The 27,498-nt window shown below is 42.9% G+C and overlaps 1 pseudogene; it reads left to right on the top strand.

The window, feature by feature from the left end:
* Positions 1–15,970: 15,970 nt before the first annotated feature.
* LOC125082956 (dual specificity protein phosphatase 5-like) lies at positions 15,971–27,218 on the top strand (annotated as a pseudogene).
* Positions 27,219–27,498: the final 280 nt, after the last annotated feature.

Here is a 27,498-nt window from a genome sequence, read left to right as displayed (position 1 = left end):
ATATTTGACTGTCTTATTCTATATCCATCTTGTTTTCCTGTTGAGTTGTTGAGCTCTTTCGCATTTATTTGCAGGAACTCCTTTTATTTTTTTTCAATAGCTTTTTCATATGCAAATGCATTTGCCTCAGCTTGTCTCTTAGCTCTTGATTTTGTTGATATTTTTCCAAAAACACTTTTAAGTTTTAATACTGCAGATTCATCAAACTCTGTGGGTTTGTTTATGGCTGTCTTCATGCTTACGAAGGCCTTTCCCATTCTAAGTGTTAGTTCCCATATTTTCTACTGACACTTTTATGGATTTGATCTTAAATATTTTTTTATCATCTGTAATTTTTTTAAAGATTTTATTTATTTTATTTATTTATTTATTTGACAGACAGAGATCATAAGTAGGCAGAGAGGCAGTCAGAGAGAGAGAGGAAGAAGCAGGCTCCCCGCTGAGCAAACTGTATCTCTCTGTGCAGAGAGCCTGATGCGGGGCTCGATCCCAGGACCCTGGGATCACGACTTGAGCCGAAGGCAGAGGCTTTAACCCACTGAGCCACCCAGGCACCCTATCATCTGTAATTTCTTCTGGCGTGTTAAAAAAAAAAAAAAATCAACCAGGTAAATTGAAAGATCTAATAGATTTTATTCAACAATTCATGAGTTAGGCGGCATCCCACCATAGGTGGAAAGGAACTCCAAGGAGTTGTACAAGATGGAAGGATTTTATAGGCTAGAGGATGGAACGACGAAGTTAAGAGTGGATTATTTCAGACAAGGCTAGCTTCCCTTAGGGGAAGTCAGAGGGTCTGAAGCAGGTTACCTCACTAGTCCTGATCAGTAGACGGAGCAAAATTTGCTAACACAAAATGTATCTCTTTGGCATGTAAATTATTCTAGGCGAATTATGTTTAAGAAACAGAAGGCCCTGGAAGAACCTTTGATATTCCCCTCCTCTATCTAAAAGAAAGTAGATAACTGCAGGGTAATATAAACTAGAAGTGACAGACAGGGAGTATCTTAGCAAAGTCTGGTAAAATTCCTCTCTATGTTCCACCGTTTCTGTACGGCTCAGCACACATTTGTTTACCAACAATCTATTCTTTCATATTCCTGTGAATTGCATTCCTTCCCTTTGAAGTCCTAGACCCCTGCCCTCTTCTCCTTGGCTCTGGATGGCATATGCCTGTGGGCCTCATGTTCTTATAGGGCCGAAGTACGGACATAACTAAATTTTATTTTCTCCTGTTAACCTGCCTCACCTTAGTTTAATTCTTAGACCAGCCAAAAAAACCCAGTTAAGGTTAGAGGGAATTTTTCCTCCCTAACATCAGAGAATTCCAGACTGACTGGTTTAAAATTCCACTCCCATAGAGGCTGATACTGTGATCAGGTTAGGTATTCTTGCTGTGGCTTAGAAGTGACACCATTTTAGGCAGGTTGTTTCTCTTTAATAGATATAAAAAGTGAAATTGGGATCTCACTTTTTTTTTTCTAAACGGTCATATGTTTTTCCAGCACCGTGCCCTAAGTCAGTCATATTTTCCCCACTAATCTGATATGCCGCCTTTGTCATAGGCGAAATATGAAACTCATACTTCATAGTAAAGGCAACAATTTGGAGAGAGTGGAGAGGGTAGGTAGGAGAATTCCAAGGTGCCTGAGGCAGGCCCTGCTTCCCAAGATCAGTCTGCAAAGGGAGGAGAGGACCAGAGAGGACCAAGAAGAATGTAGTTAGGAATTCAGCATTGATTCCTTTTATGAGGTTTAGCTCCTGGACCCAGCCAGAGAGCTCCTTTAGCCTGTGCTAAGTAAGGACAAGAATTCTCTTTTTCCTACGTAACCGTTTCCCTCTGGCACTTTTTCTCTTGTATTTGAAACAGAAGCCAGGATCTCCCGGGCTCTGCCAGTCACTACTCTGCCTTCCACATGGCTGATGCTAACCAGGTTCTCATTAGAAGACCATTTGCTGTCTTTCCACCTTATTTCACTAAATATCCCCCTCCATCCTGACATAACAAACAAATCACTGCCTTTGTTCTTCCAGCCTCATAAATTCTTTTTTGCTTCCTCTTTGAGTGACAGAGGTTAAGAAAACACAATAAAAGTATGCCTTAATTATGCTGTCAGAATGAGGCTTTTCTAGGATATTTATCGGGTCTACAGGGGTGGAAGAGAACAAACATAGGGGAAAGCCATGTTTTCAAAGATTTAAAGATGCATGAAATTCATGTTTAATGAGAAACAGATGTACCGTAACTAATCGAACGAAAGTTTTTTTGAAAACAACGGGCCCTAACTGGAACCTACTAAAAATGCCAAGTTCAAAGCCGAGGGTGACAGGAGCAAAAATAAAGATAAATGGCAGCTACTCGGGAAAAATAAAGATCTGACATCACCTCTAACCAGGCGAGACAGGGACAGTATTTAGAATGTCTTCGATTTGCCGAAACCTAATCAAAGGCAGAAGGTGGCCCTAGATTCACATCCTCACTGAGGGGATGGGTTCAGGGAGTCTGCTCTGGACAGCGTAGTGAGCTCTTATAAAAGGTAGATCAGATGATGTCACACCCTCCGGGACCCTCCTCAGACCCTCTTCACCTTTCTGACCCCCCCTTTGACCCCCTTCTCCATGGCTCCACCACCCTGGCCAACCTGCAGATTCCCTGACAAAGCATCACAATGTCGCGTGGGCTCAGTGCCCTGAGCACTCTTCTGCCGGACACCTGCTGGCACCCTTCTCAGTGAGGCCGGGGAGACTGGAGCCAGCCCTCCTGCCCCAGAGACCCCAACGCCCCTACTCTACTCCATTTGTCCCATAGCACTGATCACTAGCTAGCATAATACAATGAATATATTCTATTATATTTGTTCTTTCTTTTCTATCTGCATCTCCCAGAATGTAAGAACATAAAGATAGGGATTTTTGTTGCTCATTGGTTTACGTCCAGAACAGCGCACAGCACAGAGTTGGTCCTCAGTGAATACTGTGAGATGAGTAAGTGACATTTATACCAGCAAAAGTATTGTTGTGAGTTTCTAAATGAGAACCAAATTACAGTTGACCCTTGAACAATGCAGGGGTTTGAGGCATTGACCCCTGCATAGTCAAAAGCCCAAACATAACTTTCAACACCCCAGGGAAACTACTGATAGCCCACTATTGACCAGAAGCCTTACTCATAACATAAACAGTCAGTGAACATGTATTTTGTATGTTATATGTACTATATACTGCATTCCTATAATAAAGTAAGCTACAGAGAATATGTTATTAAGAAAATCATAAGGGGGTACCTGGGTGGCTCAGTTGGTTAAGCATCTGCCTTTGGCTCAGTTCATGGTCTCAGAGCCCTGGGATCGAGCCCCACATCAGGCTCCTTGCTCAGTGGGGATCCTGCTTCTCTCCCTACCCCACCGCTTGTGGTCTCTCATTCTCTTGCTCTACATCTCAAATAAAGAAATTTAATTAAATTAAAATAAATAATTAAAAGAAAATCATAAGGAGGGACGCCTGGGTGGCTCAGCTGGTTAAGCAGCTGCCTTCGGCTCAGGTCATGATCCCAGCGTCCTGGGATCGAGTCCCACATCGGGCTCCTTGCTCATCTGGGAGCCTGCTTCTCCCTCTGCCTCTGCCTGCCATTCTGTCTGCCTGTGCTTGCTCTCTCTCCCTCTCTCTCTCTCTGACAAATAAATAAATAAAATCTTTAAAAAAAAAAAAAGAAAAAAAGAAAATCATAAGGAAATAGTAGGTCACAAATAAGGCCTCAGCAAGAATAAAAAGTCTGAGATCACACCATGTATATTTTCTCATCACAATGCTACGAAACTTGAAGTCAACCCCAAGAAAAAATGTGGAAAGACCACAGGTACATGGAGGTTAAACAACACGCTACTAAACAATGAACAGATCAACCAGGAAATCAAAGAAAAAGAATTTTTTAAATACATGGAAACAAATGAAAATGAAAGCACAAGGGTCCAAAACCTTTGGGATGCAGCAAAAGTGGTTCTAAGAGGAAAGCAGATAGCATTACAGACCTACATGAAGCAGCAAGAGAAATCTCAAATAAATAGCCAAACCTTACACCTGAAGGAGTTAGAAAAAAAACAACAAATGAAGCCTAATGCCAGCAGAAGAAAGGAAATAATAAAGATTAGAGCAGAAGTAAATGACATGTAAACTTAAAAAAAAAAAAGTGGAACAGATCAATGAAATCAAGAGATAGTTCTTTAAAAAAGTTAATAAAGGGCGCCTGGGTGGCTCAGTGGGTTAAGCCGCTGCCTTCGGCTCAGGTCATGATCTCAGGGTCCTGGGATCGAGTCCCACATCAGGCTCTCTGCTCAGCAGGGAGCCTGCTTCCCTCTCTCTCTCTCTCTCTCTCTCTGCCTGCCTCTCTGTCTACTTGTGATCTCTCTCTGTCAAATAAACAAATAAAATCTTTAAAAAAAAAAAAAAAGTTAATAAAGTTGGTAAGCCCTCTAGCCAGACTTATCAAAAAGAAAAGAGAAAGAACCCAAATTTAAAAAGTCACAAATGAGAGAAGAGAAAGAAAAACCAATACTACAGAAATATAAACAATTATAAATGAATATTATAAAAAAACTCTATGCCAACAAATTGGACAAACTGGAAGAAATGTATAAATTCCTAGAAACATATAAATTACCAAAACAGAAACAGGAAGAAACAGAAAACTTGAAGAGACCTATAACCAGCAAAGAAATTGAATCGGTAATAAAAAAATCTCTCAACAAACAAAAGCCCAGGGCTACAGGCAAAATTTTACCACTGACAGAAGAATTAATACCTATTCTTCTCAAACTATTCCAAGAAATGAAAAAGGAAGGAAAACTTCCAAATTCATTCTGTGAGGCCAGCATTACTGTGATACCAAAACCAGATAAGGATCCCACTAAAGAGGAGAACTATAGCCAATATCCCTAATGAACATGGATGCAAAAATTCTCAATAAAATGCTAGCATACCAAGTCCAACAGCGTATTATAAGAATCCTTGGCCACTATCAAGTGGGATTTATTCCTGGGTTTCTAGAGTGGTTCAATATTCAGAAATCAATCATTGTGATACATCACATTAATAAAAGAAAGGATAAGAACCATATGATACTTTCAATAGATGCAGAAAGGGCATTTGACAAAGTACAACATCCATTCTTCTTCATTCTACTTCAACTAAGTAGGATAGAGGGAATGTACCACAACATAATAAAGTCCATATACAAAAAACCCACAGCTAATATCATCCTCGATGGGGAAAAATTGAGAGTTCTTCTTCTACAGCCAGGAGCAAGACAGGGATGTCCACTCTCGCCACTGCTACTTAACAGTACTGGAAGTCCTAGCCTGAGCAGTCAGACAACAAAAAGAAATAAAAGGCATCCATATTGGCAAGGAAGAAGAAAAACTTTCGCCGTTTGCAGACATGGCATTCTATATAGAAAACCCCTAAGACTCCACCAAAAAAATTGCTAGAACTGAATCCAGTAAAGTTGTAGGATATAAAATCAATGCACAGAAACCTGTTGCATTTCTATGCACCTATAATGAATCCTCAGAAAGAAAAATCAAGGAGTCAGTCCCATTTACAACTGCACCAAAAACCATAAGATACCTAGGAATAAAACTAACCAACAAGGTAAAAAACCTGTACCCTGAAAACTATGAAACACTGATGAAAGAAACTGAAGATGACACAAACATTCCATGCTCACGGATTAGAAGAACAAATATTGTTAAAATGTCTGTACTACCCAGAGCAATCTACATACTTAATGCAATCCTGATCAAAATACTGACAGCCTTTTTCACAGAACTAGAACAAACAATCCTAAAATTTGTGTGGAACCACAAAAGACCCTGAATAGCCAATGCAAACTTGAAAAAGAAAAGTGAGGTGGGAGGCATCACAATTCCAGGCTTCAAGTTACATTACAAAACCAAGGGATCAAGACAGTATGGTAGGGTGCCTGGGTAGCTCAATCTGCTAAGACTAGACTCTTGATTTTGGCTCAGGTCATGATCTCAGGGTCATGAGATCAAGCCCTGCACTGGGCCCCCTCTTCTGCACGGAGTCTGCTTGTTCCTCTCCTTCTGCTCCTCCCCCCACTCATTCTCTCTCGCTCACTCTTGCTCTCGTTCTTTCTCTCTCTCTCTCTCTCAAACAAATAAATAAAATCTTTTTAAAATAAATAAATAGGGGCACCTGGGTGGCTCAGTGGGTTAAGCCTCTGCCTTCAGCTCAGGTCATGATCCCAGGGCCCTGGGATCGAGCCCCACATTGGGCTCTCTGCTCAGCAAGGAGTCCGCTTCCCCCTCTCTGCCTGCCTCTCTGCCTACTTGTGATCCCTCTTTCTGTCAAACAAATAAAAATAAAATCTTTAAAAAAAAAAAAACAGTATGATACTGACACAAAAATAGATGTGTAGATCAAGGGAACTAATAGAAAACGCAGAAATGAACCCACAACTCTATGGTAAACTAATCTTCAACAAAGCAGGAAAGAATGTCCAATGGAAAAAAGAGTCTCTTCAAGAAATGGTGCTCAGAAAATTAGTCAGTTACATGCAAAAGAATGAAACCAGACAACTTCCTTACATTATACACAAAAATAAGTTCAAAATGGTTTAAAGACCTAAATGCGAGACAGGAAACCATTAAAATCCTAGAGAAGAACATAGGCAGTAACCTCTTCGACATCAGCCATAGCAACTTCTTACTAGAAATGTCTCCTGAGGCAAGGGAAACAAAAGCAAAAATAAACTTTTGGGACTTCATCAAAATAAAAGCTTCTGCACAGCACAGGAAACGATCAACAAAACTAAAAGGCAAAAAACCTACAGAATGAGAGAAGGTATTTTACAAATGACATATCTGATAAAGAGTTAGTAAATGAAACAAGATGGGATTGGGAGGGAGACAAACCATAAGTGACTCTCAATCTCACAAAACAAACTGAGGGTTGATGGGGGGAGGGGGGGTTGGGGTTATGGACATTGGGGAGGGTATGTGCTATGGTGAGTGCTGTGAAGTGTGTAAACCTGGCGATTCGATTCACAGACCTGTACCCCTGGGGATAAAAATATATTATATGTTTATAAAAAATAAAATTTAAAAAAAAAAAGAGTTAGTATCCAAAATGTATAAAGAACTTATAAAACTCAAACCCCAAAAACAAATAATCTAGTTGAAAAATTCATGAAGACATGAACAGACATTTTCCCAAAGAAGACTCTATCCAGATGGCCAACAGAAAGATGAAAAGATGCTCAACATCACTCATCATCAGGGAAATGCAAATCAAAACTACAATGAGATGTCACCTCACACCTGTCAGAATGGCTAAAATTAGCAACACAGGAAACAACAGATGTTGGCAAGGATGTGGAGAAAAGAGAACCCTATTTCACTGTTGATGGGAATGCAAACTGGTGCAGCCACTGTAGAAAACAGGATAGAATCCTCAAAAAGTTAAAAATAGAACTACCCTACGACCCAGCAATTGCACTACTAGGCATTTAGCCAAAGAATACAAAAGTACTAATTCAAAAGGATACATGCACCCCGATGTTTATAGGGGCATTATCTATAATAGCCAAATTATGGAAAGAGCCCAAATATCCATCACCTGATGAATGGATAAAGAATATGTGGCATATACGTACAATTGAATATTACTCAGCCATAAAAAAAAATGAAATCTTGCCATTTGCAATGACGTGGAAGCTAGAGAGTATAACGCTACGCAAAATAAGTCAGAGCAAGATAATATGTCAGAGAGACAAAATATGTCAGAGAGAGACATATGATTTCACTCATATGTGGAATTTAAGAAACAAAACAGACAATCATGTGGGGGGGTTCAGGGTAGAGAGAGGCAAACTAAGAAACAAACTCTTAGCTACAGAGAACAAACTGAAGGTTACCACAAGGGAGGTAGGTGGGGGGTGGGTTAAACAGGTGGTGGGGATTAAGGAGGGTACTTGTTGTGATGAGCACCGAGTTTTGTATGGAAGTGCTGAATCACTAAATTGTACACCTGAAACTAATATTACACTGTATGTTAACTAATTGAAATTCAAATAAAAACCTATTTTAAAAATGAAAATCATAAAGAGTAGAGAGTACATCTACAGTACATTCTGTACTGTACTTAATGTTCAAAGCTGTAATTTATCATGTTTAAGAGTTTTATGTCTGTATCTTCAAGTTGTGGGAGGAGAAGATAAATGCTGTATTCCTGATTTGTTAAAAGGACAAGTTAGTTGAAGGGTTGGACCATGGCATTCTCCAAAGCCATTGGTGGGGAGGGGGCATTTTGCCTGGTCTTTTCATTCACATGTGTCAACAGCTTCTGTAAAGAAAGAGTATGTTTCTTAGGATAGTTGGGAAATTTCTGAGTTTGACTTTAGTAGGAAGCAAACCAATCCCCTTGGACAACAATACTGCGTTATAAACTCGCCTCATTTTGTTTTTATTTTAATTTTTCATTGGAAAAAAAGTCACCCTTCATAAAAGAATACTGCAATGCATACCTATATATCCCTCATCTAGATTCACTGACATTTTGCTACATTTGCTTTTCTCTCTCTTATAATACCCTGAGAATTTTTTAAACATCAAGACTTCTTCTCTAACTACTTCAGCTGTACTGAAATCCATGATAAGGAGCTCTAAGGAGACAGCAAAATCACTTGAACTTCTTTGAGTTTAGTGTGAAGTGTCAGGTTGCTACTGAAGTCGACAGTGTAGTTATATGAAGCTGGAACTAAAGGATTAGCAAACCAACCCCTTCCATTTTATAGACAAAGGAAAGAAAGCCCCCAAGTCAAGGGTAGTCAGGTGTCATTATGGGAAACCATTGGACCCAAGTCAGTGTCAAGGCACTAGAATATGGGAGATGCTCAGACAAGGTGGACAGACTGTGATGCATACATAATTGGTCTTCGGCCCAGTTAAGTAAGACATGACTCATTGCAGGCAGCACTGGACAGGGAATGAATCACCCTGCCTGTGTACTGTTGTGTATTTGAGGAATGAGGGCCCTGAGCTTTGGGGTCAAAGAAGGAAAAGAAGTAGCAGAAAGCTGAAGATTCCCACATATCCCTGCAGTTAGTTTTTTGGTGTGTGTGGTACACCGATGTTTGAATCCTTTGAAAAATAATATAATTTAAGGTGGCAGATCTTTGCTATGCTCTGGCTTGTTTTATCCGTGATGAGAGTTAAGAACTGGAGATCAAATTAAAGTCATAGATAAATACTATTACTTAGGCAGCCCAGGTTGAGGTGTTTTGGCAGTGATCAGGGACAAGTAGTCGGCCGCTTTTTATCAGAAAGGCCTCATTCCAGAGGCTTCTTGGCTATAGGAGAGCCATTGTGGTTCACATAATGAATGTCACAGATAGGTTTTTCACTGGTGAAATTCATAGGCTTTGTAATCAGCATAAGATTGTTAAAAGTGAGCTTTTTTTAAACAAAGATTTTATTTAGTTTTTTGAGAGGGAGACAGCGTGCATGCGTGAGCTCAGGGGAAAGGGTAGAGGGAGGGAGAGAATCTGAGAGTCCCCACTGAGTGCGGAGCCTGACACAGGGCCCATCTCATGACCCTGAGATCATGACCTGAGCCAAAGCCAAGAGTTCATTGCCTGACAGCCACTCATGCACCCCAAAAGTGAGCTTTTATTTAGGGAAATTAATGGTATTCATGATATGTGGATTGGTTCAAATATTTCAGAGACTCTACCCAATCACCAAAAACCCAAACAGAATAAAAGAATCCAGGGATATCTGTCACCTGTGATCTTAGGGACCATGCCCTGAGCTAAATCCTATAGTGTCCCATCATGATCTCAGTGTGCTGGTTACCTGATGGGGGTGCCTGGGTGGCTCAGTTGCTTAAGTGTCTATCTTCAGATCGTGATCCCAGTCTAACAGAATCCTACCTCTAGAGCAGTTTCTCAACCTTGGCTCTGTTGCTATTTTGCCCAGGTAATTCCTTTTTGTTAACGACTACCCTAAGCACTGTAGGATTTTGAGCAGCAGCCCTGCACGCAGCCCTCTCTTCTGACAACCAAAAACATCCCCAGATCTTACCAAATATTCTCGAGGGAGATAAATTGCTCTCAAGTACTGCTATTCAATAGAATTTTCTGTGATGATGAAAATGTTCTACGTCTGCATGGGTCCAACACAGAAGCCATTGTCACATAAGCCTTATTAACTTTAAAATGTGCTTAATGTGTCCAAATAAATGAGTTTTTAGTTTTATTTCGTTTCAATTCATTCCAGTTGAAATCTGAATAGCCATGTGTGGCTAAAGTCTACCACACCAGACAACACGGCTCTAGAACATACCAGATCTGCCTTGAGCAAACCCTTCATGGAAGGTGGTGGCCAGAGTGTCTACAAAGAGAATTGAGACTTTATTAAGGTGCCAAAACAAGTTGTATGAACTGGGTTTATGACAGCTACCTACCAAATGTTTGTTTTATAGATTGAGAGGAAGAAAAGGGAAAAAAAAAAAAAAAACACTCCAACCAGATCTGTCCAGGGCAGTTTTCTTTCCATTTTTAAAAAGTGGGTTTACTATTTACGTGTTTCCATCAAGCCATATCCTACACCATAATGTCTTGCAGAGAATTTTTTCTTACACAAAGAAAAATGGAACAAAAGGAAATGAGCATAGGTTTTTTTCAAGATTTGTTAGATTACTTAGAGATGAATTTTTGTCTTTCTTCTCCCTCACATTCATAATTTTTTCAGTTCACATTTTATCTTTTCTTTATTATCTAGTCTTGCAAAAGATCTCTGATCCAAGGTAATAAAAACTATGACCCAGCCTTTCAGCTTTTATCAAAATAATCTTTCAATATATTCAAATAATTACACCAGATAACTGTAGGTATCGAATAGTATCTGGATAAAGATTCTGACTCCTCCAGTAGCAGAAACTGATGATTGGATATATTTGTAACAGTCATTCTAGAACTTTGAAACAACAGTATTCTAAGGTGGGGAAGGAGGAAAGCCAACAGCACAATGAATCATGTCTAGATAGGGATTATGACAATCCTCATATTGTGAATGAGACAAAACTGAGGTCCAAAATGTTAAATGACTCTCCAGAACGGGAAAATCTCATCTGTAAAACGGACTTGATCTTGGGTCTTCTGACCCCATATCTAGTGTTGCTGCTGCTTCTGTTTTTTAAACATAAGATGGAAACAAGAGAATTTATGATTGGTTTTTAGAATGTGTATTTTCCTACACCCTTGATAACTGTACTGAAACCACAGAAATAATCTCATTTTAGAAATGGAATTATCCTAACATCCTAAGTATGAAAGGAGCACTTTGTTGATTTGGGGAAAAAAAAATGGGGGTGCCTGGGTGGCTCAGTTGCTTAAGTGTCTATCTTCAATTCAGATTGTGATCCCAGGATCCCAGGGTTGAGTCCCACCTCGGGCTCCCTACTCAGTGGGGAGCCTGCTTCTCCCTCTCCCTCTGCCACTCCTCCTGCTTATGTTCTCTGTCTCTCTCTCACTCTCTCTCAAATAAATAAAATCTTTAAAAAAATAAATAAAAGTAGAACTACCAGCAATCCTACTTTTCGGTATATGACCAAAGAAAATGAAAACAATACCTAGAAGGGATGCATCTGCACCCCCATGTTCAATGCCCCATTGTTCACAACAGCCGAGACTTGGAAACACCCTATGTGTCCTTCAACAGATGAATGGTCAAATAAAATGTAGTGTATGGATAGAATGGCATATTATTCAGCCATAAAAAAATAAAATAAGAAAATCCCACCATTTATGACAACATGAACCCTGAGGGCATTATGCTAAGTAAAGTAAGTCAGAGAAAGATAAATAACTTATGTGTGGAATCTAAAAAAGTTGAAGAAGCAAAGAACAGGTTTGGTGATTACCAAGGCTGAGGAAAGGTGAAATGGGGGAAAGGTGTGATGTTGGTCAAAGTGTATAAACTTCCAGTTATAAGAGTTCTGGAGGTTGAATGTATTTCATGGTAATGAAGTAAGTAATTAACAATACCACATTATATACTTGAAATCTGCAGAGATTAGATCTCAAATATTCTTAGCGTACACACAAAAAATTCTAACGATGTGAGGTGATAGATGTGTTACTAACTTTATTGTGGTAATTGTTTCACAATGTATACATATCAAATCATCATGTAAACTTACAGAAAGCTATATGTCAATTACATCTCAATAAAGCAGAGGTAAAAGAATTTAAAGAGAATCATGAACAACCTTGAATTTTAGATCCTTAAAAAAAAATTAATAAAGGTGTAGGGTTCAGGAGTCAGGTCTAAATCCAGGCTATCTCCCTTTCTTTAGATAATTTATTTAACCTTTCCTGCCCTGATTTCATATACTGAGTGGAAGTATTTATAAAAGAATTGTTGTAAGAATTAAAATCATGAATATTGAGGGTCTGTCAGAGAATAAGTGGCCATTGCTTCTGTATTCCCAGACTTAGGAAACCTTGGTTGGTACATTGTTGGAGTTGACAAAAACTAATAAATGGATGGATAGATGGGTGGATGGAATGGATAAATGGATGAATGGATGGATGAATGAGTGAATGAATGAATGAACAAACAATGGGAATGGTCCAACAGAGAGGAATCTAAAATGCTCTACATAGTAAATCCCAATATACAAATGCAGAATTATAAACAATGCAGATCTTTGGATCCTTCCCCAAAGACATTTTCTTCTCTTGGATTCTTGACTCCACCCTCTCCTGGCTCCTGTCCTACCTCACTGCTGGCACCGTCTCAGGATGCAGAGGAAGAGGAGCTTGAAGAGATTACAGTACATAGACAAAGAAGAACAAGGGGATCATTGAGATGGTGCCAGCAGTGAGGTAGGAGACAGTTTGTCGCCAAAAGAAATCACAAACATTTTCACATTACATTGGAGTTGTTCCAGGTATCTGAAGATATCATTTACTTTTTTATTACTTTGAAATTACAGTCATAATTTCTCAGAGCTTGGGTTGTTAGTTTAACTCATCTTCCTACTAGACCTGTTATTGAATGTATTAATATAGGAGCATGTTATATTACTCATCACAATTTTTTTTTTATTTTATTTATTGAGGGGTGCCTGGGTGGCTCAGTGGGTTAAAGCCTCTGCCTTTGGCTCAGGTCATGATCCCAGGGTCCTGGGATTGAGCCCCACATCAGGCTCTCTGCTCGGCAGGAAGCCTGCTTCCCTTCGTCTCTCTTCCTGCCTCTCTGCCTCTTTGTGATCTCTCTCTCTCTCTCTCTCTCAAATAAATAAATAAATAAAATCTTTTTTAAAAAATATTTTATTTATTCATTTGACAAACAGAGATCACAAGGAGGCAGAGAGGCAGGCAGAGAGAGAGGAGGAAGCAGGCTCCCTGCTAAACAGAGAGCCCGACGCGGGGCTCAATCCCAGGACCCTGAGACCATGACCCGAGCTGAAGGCAGAGGCCTCAACCCACTGAGCCACCCAGGCGTCCCCTACTCATCACAATTTTTTAAAACTTGTTTATATTTTAATGTGTTTCCCGTGTAATCATATGCATTTTATGTTGTGCATGTAAAAACATTGTAAGAAAAAGTCTAGTGGCTTCACTAGATTCCAAAGGGGTCCATGGCGTAAGAAAAGTGAATCACTCTTGATCTAAGTGATAAGTCCTAAATTTCTATCTTCAGTTCTGAGTTGGCTCTAATGGCAGCCTCAAGAATTCGGTTGCCTCCTTGACCCCTCCATCATGGGTGTCCAGAAGGCATCTCAACATCAGACACAGAGAAATAAGCTCAGGGGTTCCATCCTTAGCTACTCTTCCAGTCCCCACTTCAAATCGCTGGAACTCCAGACCACCACCTCCAGAACAGCCCCTGAAATTCTCTAGTCAATGAGCTTCAGGAAAAATTAACAAGCCAGGTGTCCCCCAGAAAAGGCAAGTTGATTCTTTTTTTTTTTTCTTTAAAGATTTTATTTATTTATTTGACAGACAGAGATCACAAGTAGGCAGAGAGGCAGACAGAGAGACGGGGAAGCAGGCTCCGACCGATGCGGGGCTTGATCCCAGGAGCCCGGGATCATGACCTGAGCCGAAGGCAGAGGTTTTAACCCACTGAGCCACCCAGAAGCCCCGAAAGTTGATTCTTATTTTGAAGAAAGGAGCACAAAAGGATTGGAATAGCTAGGAGGAGTCTTTTCAGAAAATTTCCAAACCAGAAACTTCCCTTAGCAGTTACTAGGGATGAATTTTATCTCCACCCCCTTCCATAGAGTTGAAAATTCTCATTGTCCATCCTTGTGAGTTCTACCCTAGGGTAGGACAAATCAGGGTGGGTGGGGCAGAGTGGAGGATGAAAACAAACAGATCCTCTAAAATGAGTTTATCCACACCCAGCCAGTAGGACTCACAAGGCATTCTCAAAGGGTATAAGGCACAGGTGAGCTGGGCAGTGAAACTGGCATCTGGACCTCCCATCAGATCCACCAGGGAGGAGGCACAGGAAAGTGTAGAGATCATCTGTGGCTCCAATGGTGGCGCAGAGAACCAAATTTCCTTTCCTGAAATGGTTTTCTTTGTGTAATTCAGCAAGTGTGTGACGTGCTCATATTCTGAATTAGCCCCATGACCTATTTGTATGTTTAGCCTTAAAGGTCACTCTGGTTTGGGATTAATCGTTGACTATGAGCTCATTGAACAAGTATTTTGTGAGGGGAGGGATACTAACATTTACTGAGTGTGTGTTCCATTCCAGGCACAATGCTGGAGGTTTTTAATGTGTGATATCATTTAATCTTCAACGAAATGTCAGATCTCTTGGGATTAATACTGGACCATTGGCTCATGTTCACCCTACATGTCTACATGCTGTCAACTCATGTTTCTACCTTCAGCATGGCTTCTAAGGGCACATCCAAACTCACTCAAACTTCCCTCTCTACTTCTCTGCTCACATCCCTTATGAGAATCCCAAACATTGCCAGGACTCTCCATGCCCTCCCCAGGTCACCCCACAAAACTACTGATCTCTAAGGTGGCTTTTCTAAGTAAATGATAGCCAGATTACCTTTAAAGACTCCATATTTTTTCCACATTGCCACTATCCTTCGCCCTAATCACCAAATGCTAGCCTAACTCTCCAAATCTGTCCAACTGGTGTCCCAGCTTCCAGTCTGGCCTCTTCACAGATCCATTCTCCCTCACTCAGAATAACCCAGTGGCTTCTCATAGTTTCCTAGAACAGAATGCAGTTGTCTTAAGGGGAAGCCCCAGACTTTGGCTTTATTTTCTGTCAGTCTAGCCACAAAGGCCTTGCAGATTCCAGATTCCATCCCATGTCAAGATCTTAACCTCCTCCACACCCATATAGACACAATAGTAGTCTTTAGATTTTTTGCAATTTAATACTTTACAGCGAGATCCTGTCATTTGCTCTTAGGCTCTGATACCAGCTGTAGCTTTCAGGTTAAGTCCAAAGACGTTTTAATTTGGACACCCCGTTTTAAACCTTGATTTATACTTCATGTACATGCTTTCAAACGCACCCACAAACAGAATGATATACAATTACTGTTCACCAAATTACTCTTTTAAAATGTAACTTGCAGAATCCTTTTATATCGATTCTTACAGATGTGCTTTATTCTTTCTGTTGCTTACTCTCTCCTGGTATGAATGTACCATAATTCGCAGTTTCCCCTATGAGCTGTTCTAATGTTTTTCTTTTATTAATGCTACAACGAACATCTTTGTACATGTGTCCCTGAAAACTTGAGTATTTTTGTAAGTCAGTTTCCTACAAGTGGAATGCTGGAGCATATGAAATGAGCATTTTAAATGTTCATCTCTTTTGTCTAGCTGTCCTGAACCCAGGTATTAGAGAGCATGTGGTCTCTTGTGCTTTGTAACAGGAGAGGAAAACTTACAACAAAAATGCCCAGGCAGCAACTGGAGACCAAAACAGGGCTAGGATGGGAGGAAGGGGCAAAAGAGGGCGATTTGAAAGCCTCCTGCTGGTGGTGGGAGGGTGAGTCCTCTGAGACTACCTCTAGAGGAGCAGCACCCTCCAAGGCTGGGGAGGGAAGAGAAGCACCAGCAGGAGTGAAGAGAACCCAGCAGAGTGTCCAGCAGAAGGCAGCACCATCAGTAGAGCCAGGGGTCAGGTAAGTTAAAGAGAATGAGACCTGAGGAAAGTTGCTTGCATTTGGCAAGGAGGGTTTTCCGTAGTGCGGTTTCTGAAATTATTTTTTTTTCCTCTATGCCTCAGTTTATTATTTTTTTTTTAGTTTTTATTTAAATACCAGTAAGTTAAAATACAGTGTAATAATTAGTCTCAGGTGTACAATATAGCGATGGTCTGGATTCTTATCAAAGATGTATCTGAGTTTCTGAATGAAGAAACCAGTACCATTTATTGGCTGTTTGCCCCTGAAGCCCTCTAGACCACCTCTAAGACAGAGAGGTCAAGGACCCACCATCACACAGCGGTGAGGGGTTAAGACCTCACCTGAGCCCCTGGTCCCTGAACACAGCTGACTGTGTCCCCTGAACTAGATCAGAAGATCCCAGCTCCAAAAGTGTTGAGTTAGCTAGTCGTCCCCACCCATACGAAGGGTGGAAGAGCTTATTACCCTGAGTCTCCTGGCCATTTCCACGTGGGGCTCAGTTCCCACCCAGCCTGGCCACCCATTCAGACCACGCCTACAGGACACACCTACTCCAGGCCACGCCCACAGCTGGCAGTGCGGAGGGACCCATCCCAGCAAGCAGGTGAGCAAGGCTCACCTGGAAGCCTGACTGGTTCACTCACTTGTGTCACTTCAGGAGCTGCTCTTTCTGATGACGCTACTGTTGTCTGAGTGAGCAGGTGAAGAGAAAAGCAATGGGTGGGGGTGGGACTTCAGAGTGTCTACAGGGGCTGAACATTTAGCTTCGCCACTTACTAGCCAAGTAATGTGGACCCAGTTACCTGATGCCTCTGAGCCTTCGTTTCCTTGTCTGAAAAGGGAGGAAAGTAATAGAACCTGCCTTGGGGTTATTGTGAGGATTAAATGAGGTAATATATGTGGTGAGCTTAGGAAAATGCTTTTTATAGATGAATGAAAACTGGGAGGGGGCTAGCGGGACCGGGGACCGGATGGAAAGGCAGTGTGGTACAGAGGCTCAGAGCACGGACTCTGGATGTGGTCTGTCTGGTTTGAGTCCTGCTCTAACAGGGAACTAGCACTCTATCTAATCCACCTGTACGTCAGCTGCCTCAACGATGAACCGGGATGAGGGACAACACCACAGACTACTGTGAGGAGCCAGTAGGCAGGGGCGTTGAGAGCCAAGGCTGGCCCAGGACACCACGAAAGCATTTGCCATCCTTCAGCATTCTCCCTCCAGCTGTTAGTAGAGGAGCTAGTGCCTGATGGGCACCGTGCTTACTCAAAGGCATGATGAATTAATTCAAAAAGAATTATCTGAAAATGTCTTCTTTTGAGTTCCTTATTTTACGCATTCATTCAGAAAATGTACTTAATTCTTACTAGGCTAAGTGAAATAAGTCAGACAAAGAAAGACAAAGACCCTATGATTTCACTTATATGGGGAATCTAAAAAGAAAAACAAAACAAAACCATACAGCCAGAGAACAAACTGGCAGTGGCCAGGGGGAGTAGGTGGAGGTATGGGCAAAATGCAGGAAGGGGAGTGGGAGATACAGGCTTCCAGTTGTCAAAAAAGAAAAAAAAAGTCCTGATTTCTTAAAATAAAAAAGCACTACCTTTGTCTGTTATTAAAGAATTCTTTCCTCACTAGTGGAGAACTTCCAGAGTTCTCTGCCTAGTTAGTTCTAGGCTCTGAGGGAAAAAAAATTGAAAACACAGTCTTCGCATTCAAGGCAGAGGACGTAAGGTGTGTACATGATCACTGCAAAGTGCAAGGAGCTCTGGTTGTGGTACCACCTCTCTATCTTGTTTAATCCCCACAGTCATAAATAAACCTCAACCTGCCATAGAGGAATGGGTGACACAAATGAAATTAAATGAGCGACAAGCACATGTGAGTTGTAAAATTCTCCCTTCGCCCCCTTTTAGCTTGGAAAGATTTAGATGCCCAGACCTCTGCATGCAGGCTTTCTTTTTGTTCCTTCCATTAATCTTGCTTTGGTTCTCTATATACAGAGCAAGAGTGCTGCCCTGTGTAAATCATTTAAGGTTGTAGAGCCTTGCTTCAGTGTAAAATGAAAATGCAGTGGGGAGGGTGAAACTTGGAGGTGTGTAGCTAGGTGGGCTAACCTAGGAAGTGCGCAGATCCCAGGAGTCTGGCTTATGTCATCTAGGAAAGCCAGGAAGCATAACAGAGGAGGCATCCCTTGAAGGAGAAGCTTGAAGGGTAGGGGGAGCTTTGCCTGGCGAATTGGATGGGGAGAATGAGGGGGCAGGGGTGAGGAGGTGGAACGTGATGTTCCCTACAGAGAAGCTGAATCCGCAAAGCAGAGTGAGAAAGCTTAGCATGTTCTAGAGGCCATGGGGAGTTCAGCATTGCCGAACCAAATCACGCTGGAGAATTAAAAGATAATGGAAAGTGGCAGGCAAGGACCAAGGTCTTCCTTACCGGGTTCAGGTGTCTTTTTCAGTGAGCAATGGGGAGCCACTGAAGAATATTGAGAATGAGAGTGACATGATTAAATGTGCGTGTATGAAATACTTGGGCAGTCACGTGAAGATGAACTAGACAAATAAGAATGAGAGGCAAGACGTTGGCAAGGAAACTATAGCTATGATTGAGGTGAGTGTCTGAACAGGGCAGATGCTGAAGGATGGAAAGAAAGTAGGGATGGAGAGGGAAAACTGGTGATTGGCTGGGTGTGAGATGTGAGAGCAAGTTTTAACCGACTAAACTCTCCCTCAAGGTTCTGACTTGGGAAGCAGGGGGAAGGGCAATGCCACGCACAGGTGATGGGAAAACAGGAACAGGAACCTGTTTGGGGGGTTGATGTCAGTTTTAGTCACATTGGGCTGGAAGTACCTGTGGGAGCGTCGGGTGGAGATGTCCAATGGGCAGTTTCCAAATACGGGTGTGGAGCATCTGCCACCTGCAAACTTGGACTTCATCCATGTCCTTCCCTCCTTTCCTCCTCCCTTCTCCCCACGGGTTCTTATGGGGTTGTGGATTCTTGAGAATGATGAGAGCTCCAGACCCTTTCTTCAGGAAAATACATATGGACACGTGTAGAAGAGACACCTGTTCTCTCCCTGGGCGTCTCCTTTACTCTCACACGACAACCAAGCCATGGGCTTCTACCCCACACCAGGCAATTCTGTGACACCAGTTGGGTGTCCCGCAATTGAACTCAGTTCTGACACCATCTGTCTGGAGATAGCAGCAGATCCCACAGATTAAGGGCTCAGTCCCACAAGACCCTCCATCTCTACCCCCTCCACACACACACACACTCCAGACACCAGTCCCAAGTCCAGATTGTCACCTGTGCCTCTGACCCATTGGCTCTAAATCAGAGGCTTCCACAAACCCTTCACCAGGTTCAGTTAATTTGCTAGAAGGCTCACAGCACTCAGGAAAACAGTTTACTTACTATTTACCAGTTTATGGGGAAGGAGAGGATAATGGATACAAGAGGAATCTCCAGAGAGAAGAAAGGCATAGAGAAAGGTCGGTGGGAAGGGGAGAAGAGCCCCCATGCCCTGCCTACACACACTGCTCTCCCCACAGGTCCATGTGTCCACCAGCCCAGAAGCCTTCTGAAGCCCATACTACTGAGATCTTTACGGAAGCATCGTGTGCATGACTGGTCAATAGCTCCGTTTTCGGCCCCTGTCCCCTCTCTGCAGAATGGGAGTTGGAGCTGAAAATCCCAAGCTTCTAATCATGTTCAAATCTTTCTGGTGACTGGCCCCCATCCAGGAGCCATCCAGGAGCCCATCCGGAGTCACCTCAATAGAACAAAAGATGACCCCAGTGCTCTTATCACTTAGGGATTTACACGGGTTTGGGGGAGCTCTGTGCCAAGAACAGGGAACAATATCCCAACCGCATATTTTTAATTTAAGTCACAGTATCCCAGCATGCATGCTAAACAGGCTCTCAGGAGAGCCTATGCATGGATCTTATTAGCAAAACTGAGTCACACACCCATGGCAGAGTGAAAGGAAGCCCTTGGGACACTCCAAGGGTAGAAGAAGGGGAGCCACAAAGGCAACTAAGGGGGAGTGGCTGAAAGAGGAGGCACAAGAGGGGCCCTGGGGGCCTAAGTGTGGGGCCACTGCGACCAGGGCAGGCCAGGATCCAGCATCACCACCACCAGCACTGCCAAGGTTTTACGGGCTTACAAGGAGGAGTCACTGCTGGCATCTGTGAAAATTCTGTAGTGTGATGAGTGAGGCACAAGGAGCACCCGCAGATCAAGTGGGTTTAATGAGTGCAGACTTTTCTCCCAGCTCGGGTCTGGTGAGATCTAAGGTCGACATTCACAGATCGCTGCGCAGCCCCCTGCTCCCCGTAACCAGTCATCACTGTGTCTTTCAACAGTTCTCGTCTCTTAGGAATTGAACGTCGGGGATGGTGCGAATACTTTGAAGAAAGAGTAAGGAAACAGAGAACGGTGAGTGGAGGAGGAAAACAAAAGCTACGGAGAGATGTGAGTCACAGAGGGAATCACTGACTCGGGAATTATATGACACTCTGTGCATGCATGAGTAGGTTTCCCCTAAGGACTAAAGCCTAAGTTATCTGCTCTCCTATTCTATATGCACAGTCAGGAATTAATAAACAGCTGGGAGTGTCATCGCACTTAAGAGACAATATACAAAGATCTCTTTCCTCTCGGATTTGCTTTGCAAACTAATTGAAGGAGAAAAAAAACTTACTGTGCTTCAAGATAGACATGCACTTAAATAATCCACATCTGCAGTGAGGTTAATTCACCCCACACGTACACAGCAAGGTTTATCACTGAAAGATCCATGGTAAGGGCAGCAAGGAAACAATTTTGAAGAATGAGAGAGAGAGAGATCGCACCAGCCTTGTTATCTAGAAGGGTGTGAAAACAGCCTTGGTGTCTTGCTTCTTGGAATTCATGCTTCCTGCGTACACATTACTAATTCTTCCTGGAAACACAAGGAAGAGTCTTTTTTTTCCCTGCGATGTCACTGAGGGCATCAAGTAAATACTCTGGGCATCTAAAGGGACAGTCTTCCCTCCAGGGCCAGCTCATGGTCTCATGGTTCACTCCACACACAGGCCCACACGGAGGGAGTCTTAGGGCCTCAGCAGAACTTCTTTACTCAAGACCGCAGGATTTCTTTGCAGTTATAAAATCCTAAGAATATTCCGTTGATTGATTTATAATTACTTATCATTCTATTCTTAATTCTAAGAACAAAAACAGTCAACACTTCAATAGCCCTTAGCTACGTACTAAGAATGAGTCTGTGTGCTTTCCACATAAACTCACTCAATCTTTATAACATGAGAACAGAGATACTGGCTGAGTCACTGCCCAAGGCCACACAGCTAATAAGTAACAGAGCTGGAATTGAAGCCTGGTACCTGTTCCTAACCACCACCACCTCATTCTAATCTGTATGCTTACCACACAGAAAATGCAAGAGTGAGATAAGAAACAACCATGTTCTCGCCAGTCAGAACTGACTACCAACATTTAATCCAATTCATGCTATGACGTTTCTTTTTTGAAGAGTCGAAATAGTGCCTACAGACAACTCATGTCAAGGACCCCCGGGCCACTGGCCCATCCTTCCTCCTCGTGCACTGTAACTATTTTCACAAATGTAACTCATCTTCTTCCAACCCAATTGGTTGGTGCCACTGGCACTAACAGGTAAAACGGTGCCATTTACTGTCACCTGACTGCTGCCTGTGTCCTGTTTAAGGAACACGACCGTGGCCTCCCCCCTCCAAAAATCCCACCCTTGTTTACTGCACTCAGATGCCATTACCAAACCAAAGACTGAGATAAAACTAAAGTATGGTGACTAATAGGGCTCCATCTGGAGAATAGGTGTTCAGGCAGATTATGTGGCAGAGTATTCGGGCAGGACAGGGGAGGAGCAAGGATCACTTCTACAAGGACTTCAAGAGCCGAACTTCCATCTCTGCCCCCAGGACTACCCACCACAGACTCTATCTCAGGCCACGGCGACTCCATCCAGGAGCTCAGGCCAAGTTCTTGGCATGATCTTCAGCTCTTTCTCCTGAATTCCATGGCCCACAGTTCAGGTCAGAGGTCTTTGTTTTGTCCCCTGATGACTTCCAGGTGTCTAGAAGAGTGCCTAGCTCCTGGTTAGCTCTCAGTACCTATTTGTGAGGGAACTGAAGGTGCTAAAGGCGGACAGGGGGAAGCCCAAGTCTTTAAGGCAGACAGGCTGGGTTGGATTGAGTCTGGACAAAACCCAACCTTCTGTGTAGTGTGGACACACGTTACACATCCTTACATCAGACCTCGCCTGTGCTCTCCAACACCCCTGGTGTTTCCCTGGCTCAAAACAGTCTTGGATGGAGACAAGTGAATATACCCATTTTACAGGCTGTTAGATATAAGCCCTATATTTTATAAAAGCAATCAATACCCATGCTGCCAACTTAGGATTTTTGAACAATTAAGAAAATGTGTGCCAAATATTAAGTGTATGCCAGGTACTGTTGTAGGTGTTGCAGATGCATCAACGAGCAAAACAAAAATCTCTGCCTTTATGGAGCTTGCAGCCTAGCCGGGGAAGCAGGCAATCAGTGTAGTCAATAGCACGTGGCAATGTTTTAAAAGGGGTGAAGGACAAGGAATTTTTATCCTGGAATAAGAATAATGATCATTTTAAAAATGAAAGGATTTAATAAACCAGTATTTGCTCACTAAATCCTGGAAGGACTAGAATCAGGACAGCCCTCAGTTTTATTTTGGAAAAATTAAGAAAAACAGGGTCAGTGTGCTGTCCCCTGAGTGGGAGAACCATCACATTTTATCTAAAATACAAAGTGCCCTGGGTTTAGAACATAGTCATGCTGAAGACCACCTTCCTGCGTGGTCTGTGTTGTCTTTCTCCCTCATATGCTGCCCATTTGATGCACTATCCTCTTCGCCCACCTCCTTTCCAGGCTCATGATTAGGAAACCGTGGATCAGAGCACTTGAGTGACTCGCTCAGGTCCTGCGCGTGGGCTAATGACGGGAGAATGGGGAGCCCAGGTTCTGACACGTGTAGGTGTTCTTGAATCATCCCCGGGCTAGAAGTGTAGAATCTCAAGGGCTGGACTGGGTTGGGTGAAGGGAGAGATGAGATCCAGAGGTATAGACAGCTCTCGTGGCTATAGTATTCCTTTATTCAGGAAATAATTATTTACAATAAAATAAAACTAATCTACTGAGCATAGTATGGTCCATCCCTGGTCCACCCTTTCATAAATAGTCTAATTAGATCCTCATAAAATCCTAAGACGTCTAGGAAACCAAGGCTCTGAGATGTTGAATGAACTGCTCAAGACCCCAACCTAAAAGTGGGGGAATCGGGAGCGGACAGACCCCGGCAACCTCGCTTCTGAGCTCTTGAGGAAAAAAGAAACCAAAACATACGTGCGCAAAAAGAGAAGCGATAACACATACTTCATGTTACTTCGCATCAGAGGCTCCTAATGGCTGGTAGGCCCACTTAAAAAAATGGTAGAAGGCACCTGGGTGGTTCAGTGGGTTAAGCAACTGAGTCCTGATTTAGGTCCTGATCTCCAAGGCGGGGGAGGGCAGGGCGGGCATCGTGAGACTGAGCCCCACATGGGGCTATGTGCTAAGCATGGAGCCTACCTGAGATTCTCTCCTTCTCCCTCCGCCCCTCCCCTGCTTGCACTGTCTCTAATTTAAAAAATAAAAATAAAAATTAAAATTAAAAAAAAGTGGGGGAGGTTGCATTTGCATTAAAATTAGCCTGATCTCCTTATTCTGCTATTTTGTGGCTCCCTGTGCCGGTATGTCCTCTGTGTGTAGAGACTCTGGCTCCATGGAATGTCCAGCTCCTCACCAACTATCCACCAAATAATTTAATGCCAACCAATCATCCTTACTCAGGGGTCTCCAAACCACACCTTTGGAATCTTAGCATTCCTCTTCTATTTGTGCTAGCATTGTTACATAAAGTGTAGCTCCTCATAGACTGGGCTATTTGATTACCCTGAAATGCAATCCCTACCAGTCAATATAAATGTTCACTTTACCCCTTAACTACTTTCACAGTAAGGAATTAATCCTGCTTAAGTGACCACAAAGACGAGAGGTATTTTCTAGAATTTTTTTTTTTTAATCTTCATGGACTTGGGAGTTTTCATATACTTGATGTCTTTCCACTATGAACATTGTTCTTTTTGGTGTGAAAATCACCTTGACTTGGACTCCTTTTGATTTCCTTTTCAGATCACCCCTTCAGATACAATCTTCAGGCTTAAAAGCTTCCTTGTTTACAGAACTTGTTTACAAGTTCTTAAGTGTCCTGTCTGGTTCCTATCAGGATGATAGCATTTAGAAGCCAAGATCCGGGCCCTAAGAACTTCTATATAGCTCCCCCCCGCTGCCCCCAGGAAGGGTCCTGTCCTGGAGAGGAGATTCTATGGTGCACAAGACAGTCAGGTCCTTGACAAGAGGTGGGCTAGATCTTAGAAGATTCAGAGGTTTGAGACAGCTCAGTGGGGAGCTGAGGAAAGCAATGCAAAAGAACCAGTCCAAGTTCAGGTGAAAATTCTCCAAGGCCAGTCTGAGGGGCCGGGAAGATTAGTGAGCAAGGAAGACAACAGAACAGGATGAGTCAAGGCCAAGGTGTTTCTGCCCTGTTCCTCTGCCAACAGACAACAATGGTGAACAATATCCCAGTGTGTGCAATTCTCAGAAGAGAAAGCTGAACATAGAATTTCTTTTTTTTTTCTTTTAGTCATTAAAATTAGCAGTGAATGAATAGAAGTTACTGGAATTTTTTATAAGTTTTGATAAGTTTTGAAACCTGCCAATGAACGCTAACAAAGCAAAGGATGTGTAGCAAACTAAAGTTAACAGAAGAACTCAGGAACCAAAGTTTTCTTGCCTAATTTTACCTAGTTTTGACAATTTGTGATTGTGATTGTTACAGTGCATATGTAGAATATAGTCCTTTTCTGCTTGTAAACTGTTTCTAGCACAGTAGATCAAATAGAATAAAATACTGGTATTTCCCAGTGTCCCCAAATAATACCGTCCAGATGTTCTAACACCCGGTTCAAGATCCCCAATACTATCTCAAGCTTCTGCCAATATGTGAAGTAATAGGGTAGTGATGGGTAAGGCTGAAATGAAAGTGAGCTCAAGATGTCATTTAAACATTTCCTTTCACACTTAGAGCAAATGTTAGAGCAACTTACAACATTTGGGGTACATCCTTAAGTTCTTTAAATTCAATGTCACTGATTTGAAATTTCGTATCACTGTTGGCATTTCTGTAATCAGAAGCTACTCTGCTTGACCAAGTGTTCGCAAATCTTACCATTTTATGGGTGTGTTGTATAAGAGGAAACCCCTATACCAAAAATCTTAACTTCTATCAATAACAGAATTTTTTATGTTGTTATTAATAAATCCATCCCAACTCTGACTTCAAATGACAAAATGTGCATGGAATCGGCACTTTACCACATAGGAGGAATGTGTGGGATAATTATAGATTCAAAGATTTAATACACACACACACACACACACACACACACATACATACATACATATACATGGGTCCATATGTATATGGGCTTTCTGGGGATGGTGAGCGGCTGGTCAGTAGCTGAACATGTCAGCAAACACTTAGCTCAGTCAGCTGGGTCTACTTCCTCCAAGTGGGATATGAGAACTTTGAGTCAGAATATCCTCAGTGTTATGTGGCTGCCGAACCCCATTCACAAGAGAAGACTGCAACGACACAGCCCTCATCAGCCAGTATGGGAAACCATTAGTGAACACCAGATGAATTGCAAGTCTTCCATTCCTCGACCTAGGAAGTAGCTGCCATGCATCCAAGTGCAAGGTCCACACCAACCTGCCAACCATGCATCTGAGAGCAAGGTCCACACCATCCCACACAACACAGTCCCGCTGAATGTCTCACAACAGAGCTCTGAGACTAGCATGGCCCGCCTACACGATAAATGGATCCCTGAGGAAGACAGGCACGTGGCTGACGTTAGCTCCCACTTTCAAGAAGCATAAACTTTATTGACTGTGTCAGGGAATAGGGAGGCAAGGTTCTGGTCCACTGCGAGGCTAGGATCTCCTGTTCACCCATCATCTGCATGGCTTAGCTCATGAAGACCAAGTAGGTTGCCTGAAAGGGGCCTTATATTACATCAAGCAGGGGAGTATGATCTCACCCAACTTTGGTCTCATGGGCCAGGTCCAGAGGGATCAATCCGGGATCCTGCCTTCCACACCTGCCTCCAGACTCCCTCCAGGCAAGGGGGTCAGCAAGCAGGCTCTTCATTTACAGACCGTTTGCAGTCACTGAGCCCTGACGTGCAGAGTTCCTATGGCACACACGCTATTTCAGTACCCCACCCACCTGATGGGAGTCCATGGGCACAGGCACATCCTGCTAAAGCTGGGGTGTGGGCGGGGCCCCTGGGTGGCTCAGTCAGAAAAGCGTCAACCTGTGGCTCAGGTCAGGATCCTAGGGTCCTGGAATGGAGCGCCATGTTGGTCTCCCTACTCAGTGGGAAGCATGCTTTGCCCTCTCCTCCCTGTTCTTGCTTTCTCCCTTGCTCTCTGTCTCTATCTCTCAAATAAATAAATAAAATCTTAAAGAAAAAAAAAATAAAGCTGGGGTGGGGCAAACAGCCCAGCCATAAGAGCAACTGCGATTTTCTTTTTGGCGCATGTACTTTTCATACCTGTGCCATGCTGAAGACCTCACTCTGTTCCCCTACCCCAGGGGGAGAGTGAACAGTCACCAGGCTTGTGGGCGAATTTTAGACAAACCTGTGGGGTAGGTTCTCAGGGCCGAAGGAAGGCCAGGCCATCATGGGAGCACAGTGAGTACCGACTCCTGCACTTTCTGACCCCCGCCTTCTCAGGGCTGCCCAGTTCCCTGCACCTAAGAGCTCCCCTTTCACTTGGAGCCTCGGTAATAAACAGGTGCAGCAACAGGGAAGACAGCAGCTGCTAGCCTGGGGGAAGACAGGCACAAACGCAATTCATTTTTTTTTAAGATTTTATTTATTTATTTGACACGGAGAAAGAGATCACAAGTAGGCAGAGAGGCAGGCAGAGAGAGAGACAGGAGGAAGCAGGCTCCCCACCGAGCGGAGAGCCCGATGCAGGGCTTGATCCCAGGACCCCGGGATCACGACCTGAGCCGAAGGCAGAGGCTTCAACCCACTGAGCCACCCAGGTGCCCCCCAATTCATTTTGAAGGAAGCAGTATTTCCATCTTAGTTTTTAATGTT

Source organism: Lutra lutra, chromosome 13, assembly GCF_902655055.1.
Source record: "Lutra lutra chromosome 13, mLutLut1.2, whole genome shotgun sequence".
NCBI lineage: Eukaryota > Metazoa > Chordata > Mammalia > Carnivora > Mustelidae > Lutra > Lutra lutra.
Note: the sequence above shows the minus strand (reverse complement) of the source record. Positions and strands in the feature narration are given on the sequence as shown.